Here is a 24,276-nt window from a genome sequence, read left to right as displayed (position 1 = left end):
TCTGTCCAGTTATTGGTAATACCTGAAAATAATGTAAGCAAATGTGCATTTGCTGTGGATTCGGGATGGCCAAAAATACTGAATCCCATAATGCTGAATAAGGGGAGGTGGTGTATCAGGGGTGTCTCCGTTCCCCTTGTTTGGCATTATGGGTTGGGGGTGTCCCCTGCTTCCATTAGATGGAAAGTAGGGAACAATAAAGAAAAAAAGAAGAAATAAAAGAAAGGGACCCTCCGGCGGAAGTTCCAACACATAATTGGGAGTTGGAACTGAAGTCGCAAGGAGAGGCCCATCACAGGGAGAGGAAAGAAGGTTAGTTTGGGACTTTAGGTAAGGTATTTCGGGGTACAGGGGTGTTGGGTAGAGGGAATGTGGGAAGTCAGGATTTTTGGAGTGCAAAGCTTTCTGCTTTGCAATATTCTGCTCCATTGTTTGTTCTGGGCTTCAATTATTTGACCTAGAACCCTGTTATCAGCCAGTCATCTAGATATCAGTAAACCGGTGTCTAGTCTTTGCAAATGTACAGCTACCATTGCCAAACCCTTTGTTAATGATATTTGTACTGTGCACCGTCACCACTGTTGTGGTCGCCAGGCGCTCTGGTGGATCTGAAAAGGAGGGCGTGGGGTTAGTAGGGTGTAGTAGGAATAGGAAGGTGAGACGTTGTGATGTCCTGTTGGCCGCTTCAGGTCGGTTTGCACCGTTCGCTGAGCTTAAGTGCAGTTGTTGATGGGTGCCAGAAATTCCCATGTGCTGTTCTGGCGGATTATGTGTTGTTAGTCTGTTGTTGCAATGTAGTGAAGTGCGGGGGAATTGCTGTGCAGAGAGGTGGTTATGTGAATTTTTGTATGTTGAGAATGCAGAAAGTTGGAACTTTAAGGTACGGTTCTAATGGTTTTCAAGTATTTGTCGATTTCTTACCATTTTGCGTTTCTGCGCTCAACCTCTATGGTTATCCTGTGTGTTTTGTACTCTACTTTGACCGCCTAGTTGGCAGGCATGCTGGGTAGTGGGAGCTCTTTATGTGGCCCCAGTGGTTTGTGTATCTAGCTCATATCCGCTACTTCCCCTTCCCTGCGGCAGGTGTAGTTTTGGTCACAGCACTTGTCCCTTATTGTCCATCCTATTAGTTGTCTCCACCTATCCAAGTATCCTTTTGGATTGGTGGCGTGCAGGGCTGGGTGGGTGGTGTGGGTTTATGGTTTCCTTCTTCTTCTTAGTTTATTCCTCCTGAAGCTGGAGCAAAGAGCCAAGTTTTGAGTAGTTTTCTGAACTCAAGATGCCCCCTAGTGTTGCGTATATTTTTTGGTAGGTTATTCCAGGTCAAGGTTGCCAGGTGAGTGAAAGATGATCCTCCGAGTTTTCTTTTTGTTGTAGGGTTTTGGTACTAGGCGAATGTCGTTGCTTGATCTGAGGTGTCTTGTCTGGTTGTTCACGGTTATTCTTTTCTTCAGGAACTCTGCTCCCTGTCTGTGGACTGCTCTGTGCGTTATGCACATCGTTTGGAATTGTATTCTCTTTAATTGGTGGCCAGTGTAGCATTTTCAGCGCTGGGGTAATGTGTTCTCTTCATGGTACTCTGAGTCGGAGTCTTGCCGCTACGTTCTGATGCGCTGAAGTTTTTTTAACAGTCATTTTGGCATTCCTTGGTATAGGCTGTTGGCATAGTCTACTCTGGACATGAGTGTGGTGATGGTGAGTGTCTTGTGGGTGAAAGATAGGAATGGTAGGATCCTTTTAACTGTGTGTAGCAGGAAGCCTGTGGGATCCCACTTCATATTCCATTGGGTAGGCACGTTTGGTAGTGGCCAGACGGACCCAGACCCTGGCGGCTCCTCCCCACCACCACACAGGAGGATGGGAAGTACTGTCAACTCACTACAGCAATTGCCAGGAAACTTCGAAATTGATTCAGAGCTTAATGATTCATATGGATGAGGCACTAACACTGGAACAAAACAAGAACATTGTGATGAAGAAATATTTTTTTCACCTATGTTCATTCAAGCTGACGAGGCCCTTACCTCACCTTCCCACATAGGCTTATACTACTGATTTTATCAATAATTGACTATACCAGCAGCATATACGTAGACCTGCTAGATTATTTTACTAAAACATCAATGCATCCAAAACAATGGGATTACTATTCGGTTTCAACAGGTGAGTACACATAACACTACCCATATTCATGCAAGAAAAAATTGTATCATATCAACCAAGAAGAAAACCTTGATCCAACAACTATTTAATTTCTTCTGGAAATGACTCCATCTGCTAGAAAGAATGACTGAGGATTGCCCTTCCCTAAAATCACGGCCAAACTCTGGCTTCCTCTGCTAAAGGAAATCTGACCAATTCAGGATCCGCTTGCGTTATTAAAGAAAAAGTGATGGCTAGCTCTGCCACACACCTTAACTATAACTAACAAAGACACCCCAGCAACCACCCACTGGGTTTGTACACATAACTAACAATCATAGACAGTACCTTCGTCACTGGAAAAGGCCCATGCTAATCTCTTGTATTCGCCTGCTTCAAACTGTTACATGCTGATCTCCCCTCCATCTGTTCACACTGTTACTGAATCGGTTATCATACATAGTGTCCACTGAAAGTTGTACAGGATATCTCCCCACAAGTCCCAACCTAGAAGGGCACTTTGCCAGAGACCTCGCCTTTGATACATCCGGATCTCTAAACTGCTTACCAGAATCTCCACTAGCCTCTTGCATTAATATCTTCAACTCCCACACTCAAAAGCACTATATGCAGATGAACTATAACATCTGCACATGGCAATCTTAAGATCCCTCCCTTCAGTCAACCTAACGCTACATCTCTACGACCAACTTAAATATTCCACACCATCATAGTGCCATGTGGGGTGAAGGCTCTCCTCTGCGGGGGTGAGGAGAGAGGGGGTGGAAGCCTCTTCTCTGGAGAAATAACACCTGGCAACAGAAACGTCATGGTACTTTTAGTCTCCATGCATCAACAGTGCAAAGCTATCTTCCATTTTCCCTCTTCTAGCCCATTTCATTTTTATTTAATGACCCACCCGAGTGCCTAGAAAACATCCATAAAGGCAGCAATGTGCACTATGTATCGCAGTGGCGTAGCATAATCCTTAGTTGTTGCAGACCTTTCCTAAACACCCATATTCCCATACGCATAAGCTCATCTGGTGATTATCTTTAACAACCAATATTAGCCGGTTAGTGGATGGTGTCAACAAGTGGGTGAAGATGAGGCATTGTGCAACTTTTATTTTATTTAGTCCTGAGTAATATCCAGAGGAGACCAGCTCAAGTATTACTGGTATTCAGTTCTCTGAAGAGACTTTGATATATAATAGGATATTATGTACATGTAAGGAAATGACTGCACTCTGTGAGCATGATGTGGTCTGATACGTTCAGCCTTGGGCTCCAATACCATACCAGACAATTGGGGACTAGCGAAAATCCTCCCAAAGTCAATGCCCCACGTATCCGAATGTGAAAAATCTTGTGTCCGCTTTGTCTCGTCACTTTTCTTCATTACTCATATTTCCACTATTGCTTGCACTTGTCACACTTTTTTTTTTTCCCCATTTCTTAGTTTATTATTAAACTTTTTGAAATACACAATTCCTTAATCAATTCCCTATTCAATAAAGAAAAAACACATGAACACCAGTTCCCGTAACTAGCCCAGTCTTATACATCGAGCGTATCAATAAAGTTTATCACCGAACAAGTTAGATGGACGGAACTCCCACTCGGGATTGTCACAATCGTCTTCATGATATTCGCTGTGCCTGTCCCTTCCCATCCCCACCTCCTGCTACTAAACATATTATCTTCTACAGACTCGACTATTGCTCCTCTCTTCTGGCCTTCCATCTTGCCCCTCTCGTTATTCAGCTCCACCTTTTGTCTTGGTCTCTCCCTCTCTACTCGTACTTCTATTTCCGCTCTTCTTACCTTCTTTAATTTGAGAACAGACTTCGGTTTAATTTTCTTTGGACAGTCTGCAAATGCCTTCATGGTCTTGCTCCTTCCTATCTTGATTCATTTGTCTCCCTCTATATCCCTACATGTTCTCTTCACTCTGAACTTCTTGATCTTCTCTGTTCCTAAACCTCCCTGTTGCTCCTCCTGCTTTTATTTGTTTCACTACTCTCTCCCAAACTATGGAATTCCCTCAGTCTTTCTATCTGCTCCATTACCACTTCTCAAATTTTCCATATTGCTCTGAAATCATATCTGCTATCTTTACCATAATGTGTGATTTCTGTTAATCCTAATTTGTCATTTTACAGTTTTATAGGTCCCGTCTTCATATATTCACTGCTTTGGCGAAAATGCTATGAAATACAAATGCCACAAACAGGAAATCTCAGAATGAGGAACAAGGTATTTTTGGCACCTGGGTACTCTTGCTTGCATGGTACTATTAGTCTGGGCAAGATCAACAAAACGCCTCCCCACATCTAGAGCTCTCGCTTATAAAATAAAATGCAGCTATATGCAAATGAATGCCTGTAAAACGAGTTTATGGGCAATATTATTGTAAGTGAATTTAAATTCAAGTGCAAGAAGTGTACTGTTTTGACGACTATGCCTCTATGTTCAGTAGTAGGCCTCATGTATCTTAGAGAGAGTCCATTTTGAATGATCTGCGTGTAGTCCGAATGGAGTGATGAAAATTGGCAACTAATGTTCTCATACGTCTGTATTCTGCTGGTTTAGCACATTTATCTACTATTATACTTGCACTGCTAAATACATATTAATGTTGCCTAAGTAGTTACATAAAACAAATACTGATAATGTAACTCTTAATGGTTATTGCTTGACAACTGGAGAAGTGACCTTGACTGTCTAGATTTGTTTAGCTCCTTATCAAGGACCCATTGTACTAAATGGAAAGGCTGAAACCCTCCTTAGTGAGGTAATAGATTCTTTTGTTCGTTGCATTGAAGTCCGTGTTCTACAATCTGCTGATGTGCAGGCTATTGTGTGCTGTTTATTCCTGTGTTCAACCTGCGGTGCTGCTATTAAAGATTTACCAAGCTAACCTCACCAGAGATTTCCATCCCATCTGGTTTCTGTGACTGTTGTGGTGCCTTCAACCTCCATTTCTTTTTCAGGCCCCTCCCACCCACAGGAGTTGCAGACAAGCCACTCTGCAAAGCCCCAGGCCCGCTAAAGAAGGTTGCTTTTTATTCATGGGGAACTTGCTAAGAGGAGTGTCCTTCAGTCGGGGAGCCTTTGACCAATTCAAGACCTGGATGGTTTTATTCAGAGGATGAGTTTGTAAATAATAGATCATAATTTGTTTGTGTGGTAACTTATTATGTATCTTTCACAAGGAGACCTCTTAAAATTAATCATGGGGATAGCGGCATGCCTGTAGTAAAAAGCAGTTGCATCCCTACAGTAATTCTAAGAGGGATTATTGTAAGTGTAGGAAGGCAGTATTCGTGTATATATGGCTCTTGTATGAATGGGGTAAAAAGATCTGTTCAGAATTCAACACTGTTGAACAGCCTCATACCGATCCCATTGGGTCTCATAACCAGGAAGAGGTTGTTCTATAGGGTTGAAGGCAAAAAATACTGTATGGGTGCTGAAAAGTAACTGTGAAAGGGTTTCTCTCAGTCTACCTGTTCCAAACCCAATTGATTTTTGCAACTGTGCACCTGATGCTTGTGCAGCTTCGTGAGGACTTTTTCGATTCAGCTTCTGTTTTCTATCGGGCACTCAAGTCATGGGGACAGCCATTCGTGCAGCCCTAGTTCCAGGAGTTTATGTAAAGGAGACACTAGTGACAGACTCCCTCAAATAGTCCTATTTCTGTTCTTTCTAACTTAGGCCTAATCAGATCCCACTGCTATCTATCTCGGCTATGTTTGCAAGTATGTGACCCCGTCTCCTTTCGATCCTGTCCCTGAATTGCTATCTGATTATAGGCTGTATCTCTGCTGTAGCCGGGAGCCGGTAACTGAGCAGCAGTCATGAGCGGTTTTGGACGTCACTGCACTATAGTGCCGGGCATTGTGACGAGCAGCCATGACTTCCTCATAATTTATCATTTTCTTACACCTGTGAGAATTGGAACAGGTCATTTGAGGCACGTGCCGCCTCCCATACTAGAAGTGCAGCTTATTTTCTGTACACATTATTTGCTCAAGACCTGCATTTTTCCGGGTAAGGTGCACTATTTTATGCAAAGTGACATCACAAAGCAATTCCCAGAGGAAGATGCATTTGACTTTGACAAGATATTCTTTCTGAAATGAGATCTAGAGTCCCTGGGATTCACAAAAAACAGTGGAGTGCTTGATCCCCGGAGGCCAATAAACTGTGTTCTACATCAAGACTGGAGCTCTGAAAGCTATCCAGAGGGCAAACCAAGAGCAGCTGAAGGAGTTAAAAGCAGAGCAATCAAATGTGGCAGTCCATAGAAACAGAAAAGGTTACAGCAGACTTAATCTGCCACTCAAAGGGAGACTCCACCTGCAAAGAATCTACAGAAGAAATGTTAGACTCGTATTATCCTGGTGTATGGAAAGAAAGGCTTGATCAGGCACAGTCCTCCCTAAGCAGCTGCCTCTGCCCACCATCTCCACTGGGGGAGGGGTATCTGCCTCTGCCCGCCATCTCCACTGGGGGAGGGGCAGCTGGCAGCTTCAATTTCTGAGTCAAGATTCATCCATCTGAACTAACAACGTACAGTCGTCCACTCCTATACGATCATTGCGAAGCTCTACATCATGATTGCTTTCACCTTTTTATGTGCTGCGTGATAGGTTGCCAATATCCAATCTTTGCGCCTCACCTGCAAGTTTTGAAAGGTTTTCCAAAACACCCTTTTGAAACTAGCATCGCAGCGTACCCTTGAAGAGTCTCTTGTGGCAGTGAATGTGCATACACCGTAGGGCTCGACTGATCTATTTAATATTGTGCAAAGGTTTCCTAAAATGTGTGAAGTCTGTTAGGTTTCAAGGAGAATTGTAAGTTATTGATGGTTGCAATGCTACTTGTGCTGATGGCAGTCACCTGTTATGAGCTGCCATTTTTCCTGATATGTTCATGTTATTGAAGCAAAGTAGTAACTGGCCTTTGCAAGAACTCCCTATAGACCAGTTTCCTGAGGCGTTACTCCATACCATTACAGAGAACTGCCCAAGAAGACTGATAGGACAAAGATCAATGAATGCAAAAAGAATGAGGGAGATCTTGGAGATGATCTCGAGTGACTTGAGTAATGCTGGAGTAATGTTTAGATCAGTTTTCGAGGATCTCCAATGAAACAACTACTGCATAACAAGCTGTTGCTTATGCATTCGCAATGGGGCTGTAGTCCAAGATTGCAGAGCTAATTAAAGGTACTCAGTGACTGGGAAGGCAAGAATCCGACTGATGTGTTCAGCTGTGCAGCCTTTCATGAAAAGGCAGAGCAACAGAGAGACTATTGAGGCTTGATTAATGGTGCTACAAATGCCTTATGAAAGGTGGGGGAGGCAGAGGAAGAGGAGTCTGTTAATGAGACAAGGGGCAGCTCAATACTGGCATGCTGACTGTATACAACGATCCGTGTAATTTTTGCAAGGTGTTTGGACCATGCGTGTCTAAATACCAAAACTGATCTCTTCAGTAGGTGGCACAGCAAATGCAGCTCCCTTCTTTTCTCTCATTTCCACCACCTCTCCTGCTTCATTCAATACAACAGTAGGACAGCGAGGGGCCCAGGAATATTGTTGCACCACTGATCCTGCTATGTAAGCTGCTGTTAGTGGGAAGAATATTTCTTTACTGGTTGATACTGGAGCGTCCCTCTCCACTTTGCTAACTCTGTGGACCAGGTGGTATATCTGTGGACCAGGTGGTATATGCTGTGGCTATTGGAGGTAGACTGATACCTCAGCCGGTCACATGGCTGTCCCTTTGAGTCCCTTCTCTGAATCTCTTGCATTTCTATTGAGCCCTTTAGGATTGCATCTATTGGGTACCATAGATTTTGCTATATATTGTTCCGTTGATGGTATGCATTTAGATGTTCTGATAGGCTCGGAACTGGAATGTCAGGTTGTTGGAAGTCTCCAAAATCAAAAAAGAAGCTTCGGGATGATACTTCCTTGCTGCAATAGAGATTGTTGGTCTGAGTTCCTCTGCGATTGTGCTCAACATGTTTAAGTGGAACCAATATGACTTGCTCTGAACCCAGTCAAGCCTCTTCCATGTATTCCACAATACCCCATTTAAAATGGAATAGGAAGAGGATATAAAACCTGCCCATTTGGTCATTGCTTAAGCAAGGAATACTTGTGCCCAACCATAGAAATTGCAACACTTGCGTTTTTATCTGTAAAGAAACACGGTGAGCAGTTCTGCTTTCTTTCCCTTATGTACCTAATTCTGCAATTATTCAACACATTTTACAGTAGTAGATTTATGTTCTGAATTATATTCTATACATTTGTAAGTCAAAATGTATCCACTTGTTATTAATCCTTGTGATACCAATGTACTTATTTTACCAAATCAAATGATCTGGCTTCAGGTCTGCCGAAATATTAGAAATCTTTCAATCTATATTGTGATCATTGTGAAGGTTTTGCTCTACGAGTGTTGGCTCAAATGCATGGCGATGAGCACCACGCCATTGATTGATTATTACAGTTCAGCATCAGATGCTCTGGCTGCAGGTTTATCATCTTGTCTTTAAACCGTGGCAGCAACAGCATTGTTGGCAGCCAAAGGAGACCCCTGGTTTCAGGGGCAGTTGGTAACAGCAGGAGGTACCTCCTGCTGTTCTAGCATTACTTCTGAAAGCAACACATTTCTAAGTCTGGTTTAACTAAATATGAAAAAATGATTGCCTTCTGCTGTTTATGCAACTATTACCTGTTCTATTCTAAACCCTGTTTCTTTTCTTTGGACACCTTCTGATGGGGAGCAACACGATTGTGTCTTGATAACCGAAAACCCCTAGTCTCCCAGGAGAATTGATTTAAATGATGTACCACTGCAGAACCAAAGGTGTGTGTTTGTTGATGGACATTCTTTACGAAATTCTGTGGGAAGTATGTCTTATAGTTATGCAGTTGGTGCACCTTTTTGAGATTCTAGAAGCTTATCATCTATCAAATGTTTGTTTTGCTTAGGTAGTTGAACTGATTGCTCTCAGGCAAAGGGTACATCTGCTGTGATCTACACAGATTCTCGCTAGGTCCAGGGTGCTGGTCATCATTTTGGCATATGTTATGTTAATGGGCGTTTGTGTGGTGCCTTTCACCAGTCTCAATGCACTGTAGGTTGAACGCCCTCGGTGACCGTAGTTCAGGTAAGTGTAAATGGTCAGAGAAATAAATAGTTTGTGTGCGCCGCTAGGCTGGATTTATCGTGGGGATAGCCTCATAATATTGGAGGTGGTGTGCAGAGTATGTGAGACGGGTAGAATGTGTACAGATAGGCCGAATATGTTGTGGGGGGTAGCTGCATTCTAATGAATGTGGTGCTGTGCAGTGAGTAGGGTAAGTGGGATTATGTGTGCAGCTAGGCCGAATTGATCGCTGGCGATAGCTGCATTCTAATGCTCGTTGCGATGTGCAAGGTGGTAAAAGATTGTGTGCAGCTAGACCAAATTTAATAGTTGCATATTAGTATTCAAGGTGCTATGTAGGGATAATCTTCACAATTCTATCTAAATGTGGCGCACATTGGCCAACTATTGTGTGCAGCACAATGGCCAACTATAGGGCTAACTTGCACAGTTAGTCTTAATGCAAATAGGATTTACTGAGCAAAACTTAAGTGAGGTACTCAGTCAATTAAAACCAACTAACTGCAAGGGTGATGTCTGTCCCGCCTCAACAGTTAAAGAATGTGGTAATCAACTCGAACCCTCATTACTAAATTTATAAACCTTTATTTTAAGGAAAGTAATGGTTCTACTAACATCAAAAAGGCCTGTATCTCTCTGCTCATTAAAAAACCCCACCTTGGACCAGAACCTTCCAGAAAACTACCAGCCCATCACAAATGTTCCTTATTTGCTAAAAAATACTTGAGAAAGTGGCACAGTTGCAGATTGAGGAATTTCTTATTCGACATAATGTTTTAGGGCTAAAACAATCTGGTTTCCTACGAGACTAGAGCACTGAGTCTCTTCATTTGAAGACCAATATGTTAAATATCTTTCACAAGGGGAACTCGGCTCTGCTTGTGCTACTAGATCTGTCTGCAGCATTTGCTTTGGTGGATCATCCATCCTTGTGGACAGACTATGTAGAAAAGCACATTTTTCCATCGCAGCAGCTTGATGGGTTCAATAATATTTTATCGGACTGTACTGCAAGAGTCTTTTTTCCGGACTCTTTGGCAGAAGAGGTCCTGGTCTCCTGCCGCGTGCCACAGGTATTCTGTGTGTCAACAACGTTGTTTAATCTCTTCATGCTCCCACTATTTAAACAACTGGATGCAGCAGGGAACATCTATGCAAATTATGCTGATGATACGCAGTGCCTTGTGCCACTGTCCGGTGACTATACCACGGACTCCATTGCCCGTGATTGTATCTATGGGCAGATGCAGGTGAATAGACTAGCATTCAATGACTCCAAGACTGAACTCGTGGTTATGGGTACAGCTCCCAAACTACGGAAACTCTGCCAAGAGTGTTGTCAGTTCGCCACAGCAGGCTGTTCGATTAAAACACTTCCCAAGGCAAAGACTTTGGAAGTCACCCTTGATCAGAACCTGTCCATGAAAGCACACATGAGTAGCCTAGACTTCTGTACCTCCTACTACCTCAAACTATTAGCCCAGCCTAATCCTTTTTTGGACATCACTAACTGCGCCATGATTGCCCACACTATTACAGGCGCCAAGCTGGACTATTGTGCTGGTCTTCTACTTGGGTTAGCCAAAGGGGAATTGTCCCGACTACAAGTTGTTCAGAATAATGCAGTACATATTGTGAAGGGGCAGGGTGGACCATGTCTTCTTAGCCAGAAGGGCATTGCAGTGGCTGCTGGTGAATTGCTGCATTCTGTTTCGCGTGCATTGCATAACACATCTATGGCTTGGATCTGGAGTATCTGACCAAACACCGCCTATGGCTGACTGCTCACAGGATATTGAGCTTGAACACCACCTCTCTTTTGGTGACGCGATGGTCCAAATGTTCCTGTGTGGCAGGAGGGCCATTTCCACATGCAGCTCGCGGTTATGGAATGTGTTTCCTCTCAACCTATGAGCATGCAATCCTTCTGTTTTTAAAAGGGGATTGAAAACCGTTCTCTTTTGCGGAGTCCCCTCTGCATTACAATGATTTTGTCTGTCTCTTATGTTCTGTGATTACGTCCTGTTTAGCGCCCCATGGCCTACGGGCTCTGTTTGCGCGCTATATAAATAAAATAAATACTTTACACAATTAGGCTAAATGCAAAATATGGCTACCTTACACAATTACCTCACTAGACCCTGCAGTACCCAACAACAATCGGCCATGCGCAACAGTCCCTTTTGACTAAAAAACTAAGATGGAGCAGCTCTATCCAAATCCAGCACCACCTGGACACGAACCACATCCTGGGAATGCACCAGTCTGGCTTCTGGACAGGACACAGCACTGAATTAGCCCTCCTGGACTTGAATAACCAGCTTGACAAGATCAGAGATATTTGGAAGCCGGCCCTTCTCCTCCTAGATCTCTTGGCTGCCCTTGACTTGGTCGATCACCAAATACTATGTCACCACCACACTACGGCTGCCAATTTCTCACCAGAAGCTACAACCTGGGTAGCATCATTCCTTGAGGATAGATCAAGGAGTGTTCGCAGAGTCAACCAGTGCCCTGCCAGAATCCATCTCATTCGGGCTACCACAAGGGTCCTGTGTATCCCCCACACGCTACAATATATTCACCAAACCTCTTCGACTCCATCAGCATATCATACACCAACAATGCTGATGATAGCCAAATTCTCCTCTCCCCCATCTGGCCACTAACTGGAAGACTTGCTCATCCTAAACATGCTCTACATGACCATCAAGGCTAGATGGCCATGCATCGCCTTTACCTGAATGATGAAAAGACCGGGATCCTGCTGGAGGACCCCCAACAGGGATTCAATTACCAATATGCTTCCTTTTACATTGACAGCCTCCAGATCCTAGTCTCTTCCTCAGTGAAGCCCCTGGGGGACCATGTTGATGCCACCCTCTCACTTGCATGCCAAGTGAACTCCATTGCCTCATCTTCCGCATCTATGACAAAGCTGATACGCCTCTATACCGTTCCTGTCCCCAAACAGCTGCTTCACCATTGCCCAAGCTGTCATTGGATCAAGGCTCAACTACTGCAATACTTTTTTTTTTTTGGCAACTCATAGCGCAACATTCAAAAGATGCCGGTGATCCAGAATAAAGCACTCCGTGCAGCCCTCAAAATTCCGAAACAAGATCACATCTTGTCTGCAAAAAGAGTCTCACTGGCTCCCGATTTGGGAAAGGATTATTTTCAAAACCCTATCCATTACACATATATGCCTCTCCAACTTGGCGCCTCCCTACCTGTCACAACAACTCACAAAGGCCCAATCCTCCAGGCCACCCAGATCGGCCTGCGCACACTGGCTTGCCCAACTGAAATTCAAATGAGTTGGAGGAGGCTCAATCTTTCCTACAGTGACAACCAACCAATGGAACTCCCTCTCGCCCACCTTGAGAACAGAGCAATCGTAGTGGGACTTCCAAAGAGCCTTGAAAACCTGGCTGTTTGCCTAACCCTGCAGCTTGGACCCCCCCTGGAACCCACCCAAGTGCTTGAACTCCTTTTGTGTGATTCCTCTTGTGTGTAACCGGATCTATAACAGCACCTGGATTTCCTGGCGTTTAGGTGCTTTATAAATGGAAAAATAGATACAATTAGGCTAAACGCAAAAAATGGCTACCGTACACAATTAGGCTATATTTTATTAGGCAGTAAGAGGGCTGGGCTTTTAATGGAGTACAGTAATGGCTGTGCACCCTGTCCATACCCACACCTGCCTTATCAGTCACTGTAGGTTGTTTGAGTAAGGTAAACACAGGCAAACATGGAGTGGAGCTGCCTTTTTTCTGGCTAGCTGACTGCCTGGGCAAGGCTGCCTTGGGTTCTTCTGTTTGGCTGGTTGTAGGCCAAGCCACCTTCCTATCAGAAGGAATGAAGGCAGGAAGAGGGAGGGGGGGAGGGAGAAAGATAAGGGGAGGGATTGTGGGTATAACCTGGCAAAGGAGCCGGGTGGCCAGAGAGAAAGCGAAGTAGAAACCAAAGGGGAAGAAAATAAGATGGAGGGTGCAAGAAGAGGGCACTCGCCTGTATTAGGGCAGCCGCAGCAAGACCTGCATGCTCAGGCCGCTGCAGTTGGAAATGCTGTCCCAAACAGAGCAAGTAGGGAAGCAGGCCTACAGCCAGCCAATCGGAAGGAATGGAGGTGGGAAGAGGGAGGGAGGTATTTGTGGGTGAAACGCAGCAAAGGAGCCGGGTGGTCAGAGAGAAAGCGAAGTAGAAACCAAAGGGGAAGAAAATAAGATGGAGGGTGCAAGAAGAGGGCACTCGCCTGTATTAGGGCAGCGCAGCAAGACCTGCATGCTCGGGCCGCTGCAGATGGAAATCCCGTCCTGAACAGAGCAAGTAGGGAAGAAGGCCTACAGCCAGCCAATTGGAAGGAATGGAGGCAGGAAGAGGACGGGAGTAAGGCAAGAGGAGGGATTGCGGGTGGATCCTGGCAAAGGAGCTAGGGAAATAGTAGTAACAAGTGCACCGGCTCTTGTGGTCCCACAAAGTGAGGTGCAAATTGGTGTTTTCCCCCTGATGAGTACACACACCAGACAGAAAAGGTTTCTTGCCATACAATGTACCCCAAGGGAGAATTATTTCTCTGCAAAATTAATGGAGACCTATGATGACATCCCAGATGAACATAAACTGTTCAGCAGTGCAGCAATATTTTGTACCTCCAACCTTCCCCCTGGTCTATAAGCATCCACAATCGCCAAGTGGCTACAGATCACCAGATCAGAGCTTTTGCAAACAAATGCCACTGTGAAGGGGTTCAATGCAATTAAAGAGGAGTTGAGAGCAGTTAGATTAATGACTCTCCAAAATAGGTATGCTCTTGATCTCATCACTGCCATGGATGGGGGGTGTTTGTGCCAAGATGGGATCACCTCGCTGTATGTACACACATGTAAATGATAAGCAGAATGGGTCCCTTAGAGAGGCTATAACCACTTTACTGGCGCTGCACACCATGATGGTGTTAGAGATGGAGGACATTGAAAATGATCATTGGTTTAATTACATGTTTTCAATGGGTACCCATCTCATTGGCAAACACATTCAAAATATTACTGGCAGTACTGGTCCCGATAGGTTTGTGTCCTGAAAATGGGCATCAGCCAAGGTAAAAAGGCTGGCCAGAAAGCACTGTAAATGACAATAATATTAAATGTAGGTGACCACATGCACAGATATACACAGATGACGTGCCCTATATGTACCTAGTAAAACATCCTATTGGACCCCCTTGGACAATGTTCAAATATCCTGTTGACCCCTACAATTACTGAACATTGGGTGGATTGTGAACCAGATGGAGATTGCCACTTCATGACATGCAACCCAGAAGAATGCGTAGCACAAGCAGGGGGGGGAGGAAAATATGGCTACCCAGAAAATGGCTATAATGGAAGGGCCAGCTGTAATGCTCACCTGACTCCCACGGAGGCGCTGGCCTGGTTCGCGCTGCTGTGACCTCTTCTAAGGTGATGCGCAGGGTTCGGAAGACAGACTGGACCGGGCCCCCAAATCTGGCTTGTCTGGCTCGCAGAAGTATCCTTCTGTAGGCGAAAATAGGGGATTAACTGTCTGCGGGGTAATGCAATTGGCCTCCCACTTTCCCCTCTCACCCTCCTCGAAACCCTTCTGTGATTCCTCGTAGCGTCTCACCTTAGGGTCTGGAAGGACGAGCTCTCCATCCTGCTTCTGATGCAGGGGCGCGTTGGTATCCAGTTACTTCACTGGATTTTCGGATTGGTGAGAACCAAACTTGCTTGGCTTCCAGGTAAGTTTTTTGATAAGAGGTTCCCCTTGTGTCCATGCATTAATGTACTAATGCTAGTCTTTTTCCCCATGGGGGCCGGGGTACGGAATGCCGGGGAACAGGCACCGACCCGAGATGAGAGGTGAAATCCTTGTAGAAATCAGGTAAGTCTTTAATGAGCGTTTTTTTGGTAATGTCTTTTCATTCGCTCATTAACGCTGATGTCTTTTTTTTCCCCTTAGGGGCCGGGGTCCGGAAATGCCAGGATGCGGCGCGGACCCGAAATGAAGAGGGAATGAATCAACAGGTAAGTCTTAACATGGAGATTTAGCTTTCCTTATTCCCTTCTCTCTCTCACCTTTTGTTCTGGTCTTTTTCTCCCTAGGCGCTGGGGCGTGACTGCGAATCCGGATGATCGCTGCTGAACATGGAGGCGCCCTGTAAAGGTGAGTGGAATGCGGCGCTGCAGCGATCGACGCGATGAGCTTTTAAATAAGTCTTCCTTTTCAGGATTGTCGGCGAGATGTCTCCGGGATGCAGATTTAGCAGGTAAGGACTTTTCCTTCTTCTGTTCTCTTCTTCTCTTCCTTTGCAGGTGATCCAGGATGCTGGCAGGCGTGGCAGAAGTCAGGATGCAGGAGCAGACACGGTGAGCGTCCAGCTGCTAGATGCAGAACAACGCGAAGCACGTGTGGCTGTTCGGGTGGGGTTTAAATAGCCTTGGAAGAAGTTCCAGGTATGTATCCTTCCTCCAATCGGGTATGTATCCTTCCCCGACCACGCCCGGATGGTAAATTAGTCCCACAGGTAAAGTAGTTCCTTTCAGGCCTCAAGGAGGCTGGGATCCTGCAGCATGGTCTGCATCAGGTAAGTGCACCCAAGCACTCCCATAATGAGCCTGGCGCCTATGGCGCCAGGACTGATGTCTTTTATGAGCCTGGCGCCATAGGCGCCAGGACACTGTCCAAAGGGCCCCTATATGGTGTTGCTGGGTCCTTCCTTGGGGACTGGATGTCCGCTTTCGGGGACGTAGGGCTTGAACCGGCTCCCTGGGAGAGGGCATCATGACAGCACTCCCCCCCAAGGCCCCTCCCAAGGTTGTTCCCTCTGGGGGTTTTGGTTTGTCTGGGAAGAGTCGGTGGAATTTTCTGACTAATCGAGGTGCATGCACATGGTCGCTGGGTTCCCACGACCTCTCCTGAGGTCCGTACCCCTTCCAATCAATTAGGTAGAACAGTTTTGACCTAAACATTTTTGAGTCTAAAATGTTCTTCACTTAGAATTCGGGCTCCCCATCTATTAGAATAGGTTCTGGAGGTTTGAGTAGTCGGGTTCCGGGTACCACTGGTTTCAGAAGTGATACATGAAAAACAGGGTGAATTCGCATACTAGCTGGTAAATCAAGTTTAACAGCCACTGGGTTAATTATTGCCGTAATAGAATAAGGTCCCAGATATTTTGGGTGAAAAGTTCGAGGCCCTTTGAGTGGTAAATGTCTGGTAGCTAACCACACTTGATCCCCAATCTGATACGGAGGTGCTTCACTCCGATGTAGATCAGCATTCTCCTTGTATTTTCTCTTGGCTTGTTGTAAATGCTTAGTTGCCTCTTTGAAGGCTTGGGTAATTGTAGAATGCAGATGTTCTACTGCAGGCATTCTGAGGTGAGTCAAGGTTTGAGGTTCGAGGGTGATGCCCAAACAAAGTATAAAAAGGACTGTGGCCAGTTCCAGAGTGTACCGGATTATTATATGCGTATTCGGCTATCCAAAGAATGTCTTTCCAGTTGCTTTCAGATTGCTGTAACATACACCGTAAGTACTGCTCAAGGGTCTGGTTTGTCCTCTCGGTCTGACCATCGGTCTGAGGGTGGTGACTGGTCGATAATCTTACGTCGATCTGCGCCATTTGACAACATTTGCGCCAGAAGTGGGAAATGAATTGGCTTCCCCAGTCAGAGATTAGTATAGATGGGAATCCATGTAGCCGAACAATATTTTCGAGGAATTCTTTGGCTAGGACAGAAGCTGAAGGTAAACCTTTCAAAGGAATAAAGTGGGCCATTTTGGAAAACAAATCCACAATTACCAGAATAGTATTGTACCCCGAACAAGGAGGCAGGTCCATAATAAAATCCATTGATAGGGTGTGGCAGGGTGCTGGCGGTATGTCTAGAGGTTGAAGGAGACCGGCTGGTCTTTTCTTTTGACTTTTATTTTGGGCGCAAACACCACAGGACATCACAAAAGATTTAACATCTTTTCGCCAAGAGGGCCACCAAAATTGTCGTTTCACCTTTTCCTCTGTCTTGGCAATACCGGGGTGTCCCTCTATTAATGTATCATGATAACCGGAAATAACTAGTTCGTGTAATTCCTTATGTGGCAGGAATAAGCGTCCTTGGAAATAAGGTAAACCATTATCTATGGTAAAGTCTGATCCCTTTTGTATCCAATCCTGTAAGGTTGTAGGGTCCAGGAGTTGTTTCACTCTGGCTTGAATGTCTTCAAGCGTCTGTAACGAAGTCATGCCTAGAATCCTCTGTTTGGGAATTATTGGTACTGGTTCTGAGTTTGTATCAGGTTCTCCCATTCCAATTCGGGATAAGGCGTCTGCTTTGCCATTCTTGCAGCCAGGTCGAAAGGTAATCACGAAATCAAATTCAGCGAAAAACAAAGCCCATCGGAGCTGCCGTGATGACTGAGCCTTGGCGGTTTTCAAATACTGTAAATTCCGGTGATCAGTGATCACTGTGATGGTATGTCGAGCGCCAAGCAGATAATGCCGCCAGGCTTTAAAAGCGGATTTAATGGCTAACAGTTCTTTGTCCGTGATTGCATAATTAACCTCGGGTGCCGAGAATTTTCTGGACCAAAATGCTACGGGATGCAGTTGGTTGGTTTCGGGATCTCTTTGGGACAGGACAGCTCCCATGGCTAGGCTGGATGCGTCAGTCTCGACGACATAAGGGAGATCTGGACGGGGGTGTTTCAATATAGGTGCGGAGGTAAACTTCGCTTTTAAATCCTGAAAGGCCTGCTCGGCTTCTTCAGACCATTCAAAACGTTTATTTTTCCTCAAGAGTGCAGTAATGGGTTGTACCACGCGTGAAAATTCCGGGATAAACCTGCGATAGAAATTGGCAAAGCCGAGCATGCTTTGAACCCCTTTTACAGAGCTAGGTAATGGGCATTTGAGGATGGCATCCACTTTTCTTGAGTCCATTCGGACTCCTTTGGGTGTCAGGAAGAAACCTAGAAACTCGACTTCTGTGGTATGGAAAACACATTTCTCCAATTTAGCAAATAGTTTGTGTTGGCGCAGTTTTTCAAGTACTGCCCTGATGTGTTTTCTGTGATCAGATTCCGAAGAGGAGTACACCAGAATGTCATCGATATATACGACAACACAAACATCAATGAGTTCCCGAAGTATTGGAAGGCAGCCGGCGCGTTACACAATCCGAAAGGCATCACCTGGTACTCGAATAATCCGTATTTAGTACGGAAGGCAGTTTTCCATTCGTCGCCTTCTTTAACTCGTACCAGATGATAAGCCCCCCGGAGATCTAACTTGGTGTATATGCAAGCGTCCTTCACCTGGTCAAGGAGTTCAGGGATCAGAGGGAGAGGATAACGGTTTTTAACTATCATCTGGTTCAATGCGCGGTAATCGATACAAGTTCTAAGGTCGCCTTCTTTTTTGGGCACGAAGAACAAAGCCGAGGATGCCGGGGACTTTGACGGGCGAATAAAACCATTAGCAAGGTATTGATCCAAATATTGTCTCAAATGCAGGTTCTCAGGTTCGGTAAGGGCATAAATCCTGCTACAAGGGGGTTGTGCACCGGGCACCAGATCGATTTGGCAATCGTACGATCTGTGAGGAGGTAACGTGTTGGCCTGTTCCTTTTGGAAGACGTCCTGAAAGTCTTGGTATTCCGGAGGTAGTTGCATGGAGGCAGAGGTTACAGATGCTAGATTAATCTTCAGGTTTTCTGGGTAGCAGGTTTGTGTACAATCCGGGAAGGTTATTCTCTTAGCTCGCCAATCAATTCGAGGATTATGTGTCTCTAACCAAGGGATTCCAAGAATAACCTGAAACTGTGGAGCCTTGATTACATCAAACACAACACCCTCCCGATGGCCGTCGGGACCAATAAGAGTCACCTCAATAGTGGAATGTGTTACCGGTCCAGAGGCAATTTCAGTTCCATCGACTGTGGTGATGACATCTTTGCTGGTTTTAGGACAGAGAGGGAGGTTAATCCTAGAGACCAATTCACGATCCACATAGTTTCCAATAGCCCCACTATCGATGTATGCCTTTATTGCATGCAACCGCTTAGGCTGTTCTGGATCTATGAGAACCATTGGCACAATGAAATGCGAGGTCTGAGAGTTAGTTTTCAAGCTCGGCAAGCGGACCCCTACACTTGTCGGGCGGAGTTGTTTCCCGAAACAGAGTCTTCATGGTTTTTATCAGCGGCTCCTACCGCCTTTCGGGGCGGTTTTGCCGGGCAATCTCGTAGAAAGTGTCCAGAATTCCCACAATAAAGACATAATTTTAACTGCCGCCTCCTTTCACGTTCCTTTTGAGTTAAGGGTCCTTTAACCCCTCCAATTTGCACAGGCTCAGAGACATCAACTCCCTTGGGATTAGCATGGGTCTTGACCAACACCCGGGTCTCAAACCTGGACCGATCTGCTTTTCTGTTTTGAAGTCTGTGATCCAATTGGACCACTAAGTCTATATACTCTGTGCATTCTTGGGGCGGATTTACAACTTGGGCCAAGACATCTTTAAGTTCTCCCCGTAGGCCTCGATAAAACAACGTGACTCTTTTATCCTCTGGCCATCCCGTTTCCACAATTAGTCTACTAAAGGTTGCAATATAGGATAGGAGGTCCTGATTGCCCTGTCGCAGGGATAGAAGGTCGTCATCCAGAGCCTGCCCCTGAGAGTGTCGAGCAAATAACCTTTCCATGCTTGCTTGAAACCTTTGAAAATCACGGAGAATCGGGTCATCTTGAGTAACCAGTGGAACTGACCAATCGGCAGCGCAGCCGCTGAGATATGACAATACAAAGGCTACCTTGGTCTGATCATTGGGGAAGGCCCCAGGTCTGCATAGGAAGTGCAAACGACACTGATTCATGAATACGGCGAATCGTTTGGGGTCCCCAGCAAAGCGTTCGGGTGGGGCCAGCGGCATGTTTCCAGGTAGATTAATCTGCACAGGGTTACTGGAAACCACAGGAGAGGGGTTCCCTCCGGAACCGGGTAGAGGAGTTTGCCCAGCTTGACCTTGCAAAAGCTATCTGGCCAGGTCATCAGTTCTTTCCTTTGATATTATTAATTCCCTCCTGAGGGCATTAGTCTCTTGACGAGCGGCATGTACTTCGGCCCGTAATTCCCCCAGTAATTGGGCCAACTGATCAGTCTCAGAACTTTCCATAGCGCCTGGTTAGGAATTTGTAGGATGGCTTCGCGTTCTGTAACGCTCACCTGACTCCCACGGAGGCGCTGGCCTGGTTCGCGCTGCTGTGACCTCTTCTAAGGTGATGCGCAGGGTTCGGAAGACGGACTGGACCGGGCCCCCAAATCTGGCTTGTCTGGCTCGCAGAAGTATCCTTGTGTAGGCGAAAATAGGGGATTAACTGTCTGCGGGGTAATGCAATCGGCCTCCCACTTTCCCCTCTCACCCTCCTCGAAACCCTTCTGTGATTCCTCGTAGCGTCTCACCTTAGGGTCTGGAAGGACGAGCTCTCCATCCTGCTTCTGATGCAGGGGCGCGTTGGTATCCAGTTACTTCACTGGATTTTCAGATTGGTGAGAACCAAACTTGCTTGGCTTCCAGGTAAGTTTTTTGATAAGAGGTTCCTCTTGTGTCCATGCATTAATGTACTAATGCTAGTGTCTTTTTCCCCATAGGGGCCGGGGTACGGAATGCCGGGGAACAGGCACCGACCCGAGATGAGAGGTGAAACCCTTGTAGAAATCAGGTAAGTCTTTAATGAGCGTTTTTTTGGTTATGTCTTTTCATTCGCTCATTAACGCTGATGTCTTTTTTTTCCCCTTAGGGGCCGGGGTCCGGAAATGCCAGGATGCGGCGCGGACCCGAAATGAAGAGGGAATGAATCAACAGGTAAGTCTTAACATGGAGATTTAGCTTTCCTTATTCCCTTCTCTCTCTCACCTTTTGTTCTGGTCTTTTTCTCCCTAGGCGCTGGGTCGTGACTGCGAATCCGGATGATCGCTGCTGAACATGGAGGCGCCCTGTAAAGGTGAGTGGAATGCGGCGCTGCAGCGATCGACGCGATGAGCTTTTAAATAAAAGTCTTCCTTTTCAAGATTGTCGGCGAGATGTCTCTGGGATGTACATTTAGCAGGTAAGGACTTTTCGTTCTTCTGTTCTCTTCTTCTCTTCCTTTGCAGGTGATCCAGGATGCTGGCAGGCGTGGCAGAAGTCAGGATGCAGGAGCAGACACGGTGAGCGTCCAGCTGCTAGATGCAGAACAACGCAAAGCACGTGTGGCTGTTCGGGTGGGGTTTAAATAGCCTTGGAAGAAGTTCCAGGTATGTATCCTTCCTCCAATGAGGTATGTATCCTTCCCCGACCACGCCCGGATGGTAAATTAGTCCCACAGGTAAAGTAGTTCCTTTCAGGCCTCAAGGAGGCCGGGATCCTGCAGCATGGTCTGCATCAGGTAAGTGCACCCAAGCACTCCATAATGAGCCTGGCGCCTATGGCGCCAGGACTGATGTCTTTTATGAGCCTGGTGCCATAGGCGCCAGGACACTGTCCAAACCCCTATATGGGGTTGCTGGGTCCTTCCTTGGGGACTGGATGTCCGCTTTCGGGGACATAGGGCTTGAACCGGCTCCCCGGGAGCGGGCATCATGACACCAGTAGTAAAAGGGTGGTTGAAGATTCAACCAAGTGGGCAGGTTAATGGGGCAGATTAATATGCAGGTACCACCAACTACCCCTATTAACATAAATATGTAAGTACCAATTCCTGCCCTGACCCTTCACCAGGTGAGAAACGAGATCAGCTGAGGCAGCCCTACAGTCCCATGAATGTAGGGATGAGAGACGAGATAAACTCAAGCATGTGCAATTAAGAGAGATTCTGAGAAACAATATGTCAAATAGGTCAATGTAAACGCCTCTGCCAGAGTTGGTTAGGCTGTGCAACACTAGTAGGGGTAATAGTTCAATAATAGAAAGCACAAGTAACGTGTGGTCTATAACATGTAGGGAGGAGGATTCCAGGATGCCAAGAGAGGGACTCACTACATTGATAGGACAGGTGGAATAAGATGCCAAATTAGATGCAGCATAAACGGGCAGGGAAACCAACATATGGCAGACACACAAGATGAATGTAACATGAACAGACAAATGTAGGTTTTTAATATAGAGGCGAAAAGCGCTGAAGTACAGCCATTTTCCTAGCACAGAGGCTTATTATAGTTATTTTAGAAGCCTCGAAGCTGCAGGCAGTAGTTTGCTGCACACAACAAGATTGGATGTACGAAATGAGGGTAGTAAATGTGCAGCATGCAGAAATGAGATAATAGTTCCCAGAATGAGAAGCAGTAGATTCCCAAGCTAATTGGGATGTATAAAGAAACAACTAGCCATTGATGTCTAGGTGCACAAGAAACAGAATGCCAAAAGTATTTCTCACAGATAGATGAGGTGTATCTGCAGTGGCCATGAAGAGCACAACATGCACCTTAGAATTGGCTAAAATATCAGTAAGTAATTAATTCTCCAAAACAGTCCCCTAACACATGATCTAGCCATGAAGAACAGTAGCTATTCATTATGAGATAAACATAGATAAGACACCTGCTGAACTCCCTAGCACGCACACAACACGAGATGATACACAAGGCCAAATGCAAAGCAATAGATAGGCCAAATGGTCTAAGAATAATGAGGAGTACTTTTAATTGAAATTAGCCCAGACCATGGACTTCTCTCTCCCCCTACCCAATGTGTTTTTCACATTTTGACATTTCGTCAAAACATCCAAGGTTGGGGACTAATGTGCCAGCCAATAAAAATCGGTCTTTTCCTACTGCCTATGAAGGATAGCACCAGCCAATTAGTGGCTAAAATGGTGATGTAGTGAAATCATTATCTAGGCTGGGCTGGGCTCAGGAGGAGCCATCCTCGAAGGGTAGACAAATAAGAAGGTTGCCAGGTGAGTGAAAGATGATCCTCCGAGTTTTCTTTTGTTGTATGGTTTTGGTACTAGGCGCATGTCGTTGCTTGATCTGAGTTGTCTTGTCGGGTGGTAGACGGTTATTCTTTTCTTCAGGAAATCTGCTCCCTGTCTGTGGACTGCTCTGTGAGTTATGCACATCGTTTTGAATTGTATTCTCTTTAATTGGTGGCCAGTGTAGCATTTTCAGCGCTGGGGTAATATGTTCTCTTTGTGGTATTCTGAGTCGGAGTCTTGCCGCTGCGTTCTGATGCGCTGAAGTTTTCTAACAGGCATTTTGGCATTCCTTGGTATAGGCTGTTGGCATAGACTACTCTGGAAATGAGTGTGGTGATGGTGAGTGTCTTGTGGGTGAAACATAGGAATGGTAGGATCCTCTTAACTGTGTGTAGCAGGAATAAACATTTCTTGATTATGGCGTTAACTTGTGCTTCAAGTGTTAGTTCGTTGTCCATCAAAACTCCCAGGTTTTTTGTTTTGTGTTGATGGAGTCGGTGCTGTACCCAGTTCCGTTGGCCATGAGATGTAGTGGTTGTTTTCCTCGCTTTTAGCTATTATCATTATTTCAGTTTTGCCCGGGTTGAGTTTGAGGGTGTTTGTGTTCATCCAGCTGTAGAGCTCTTGAAAACAGTAGGTCAGCGCTTTGTTTTCTTCCTGTGTATCTTGTATTTTCATGGCACAGAGTAGCTGGGTAAACCATTTTGCTGTCGCTCTTTGCATGATGGGGTGAAAGGTTTTTCCTTTGAGATCCCGTCAATCATTCCAGCAATCCATTTATGGAGTAGTTCTGTTTTTGTTTCGATGTCCGCTTCGTCTATGGTGGTTGTCGGTGGTTTTGTTGATTTCTAATTGTTCTGCTAGGTTGCAGGCTCTGAAGGCTCTCCGATTCTTTTCATGATAGTTGGAAGTTAGTCTGTTTTTTGCTGTTGTCGTGGGGTGTGAGATCACGAATGGA

This window comes from Ambystoma mexicanum, chromosome 7q (assembly GCF_040938575.1).
Source record: "Ambystoma mexicanum isolate Mex_15411 chromosome 7q, UKY_AmexF1_1, whole genome shotgun sequence".
NCBI lineage: Eukaryota > Metazoa > Chordata > Amphibia > Caudata > Ambystomatidae > Ambystoma > Ambystoma mexicanum.
This window is presented reverse-complemented; position numbering follows the sequence as displayed.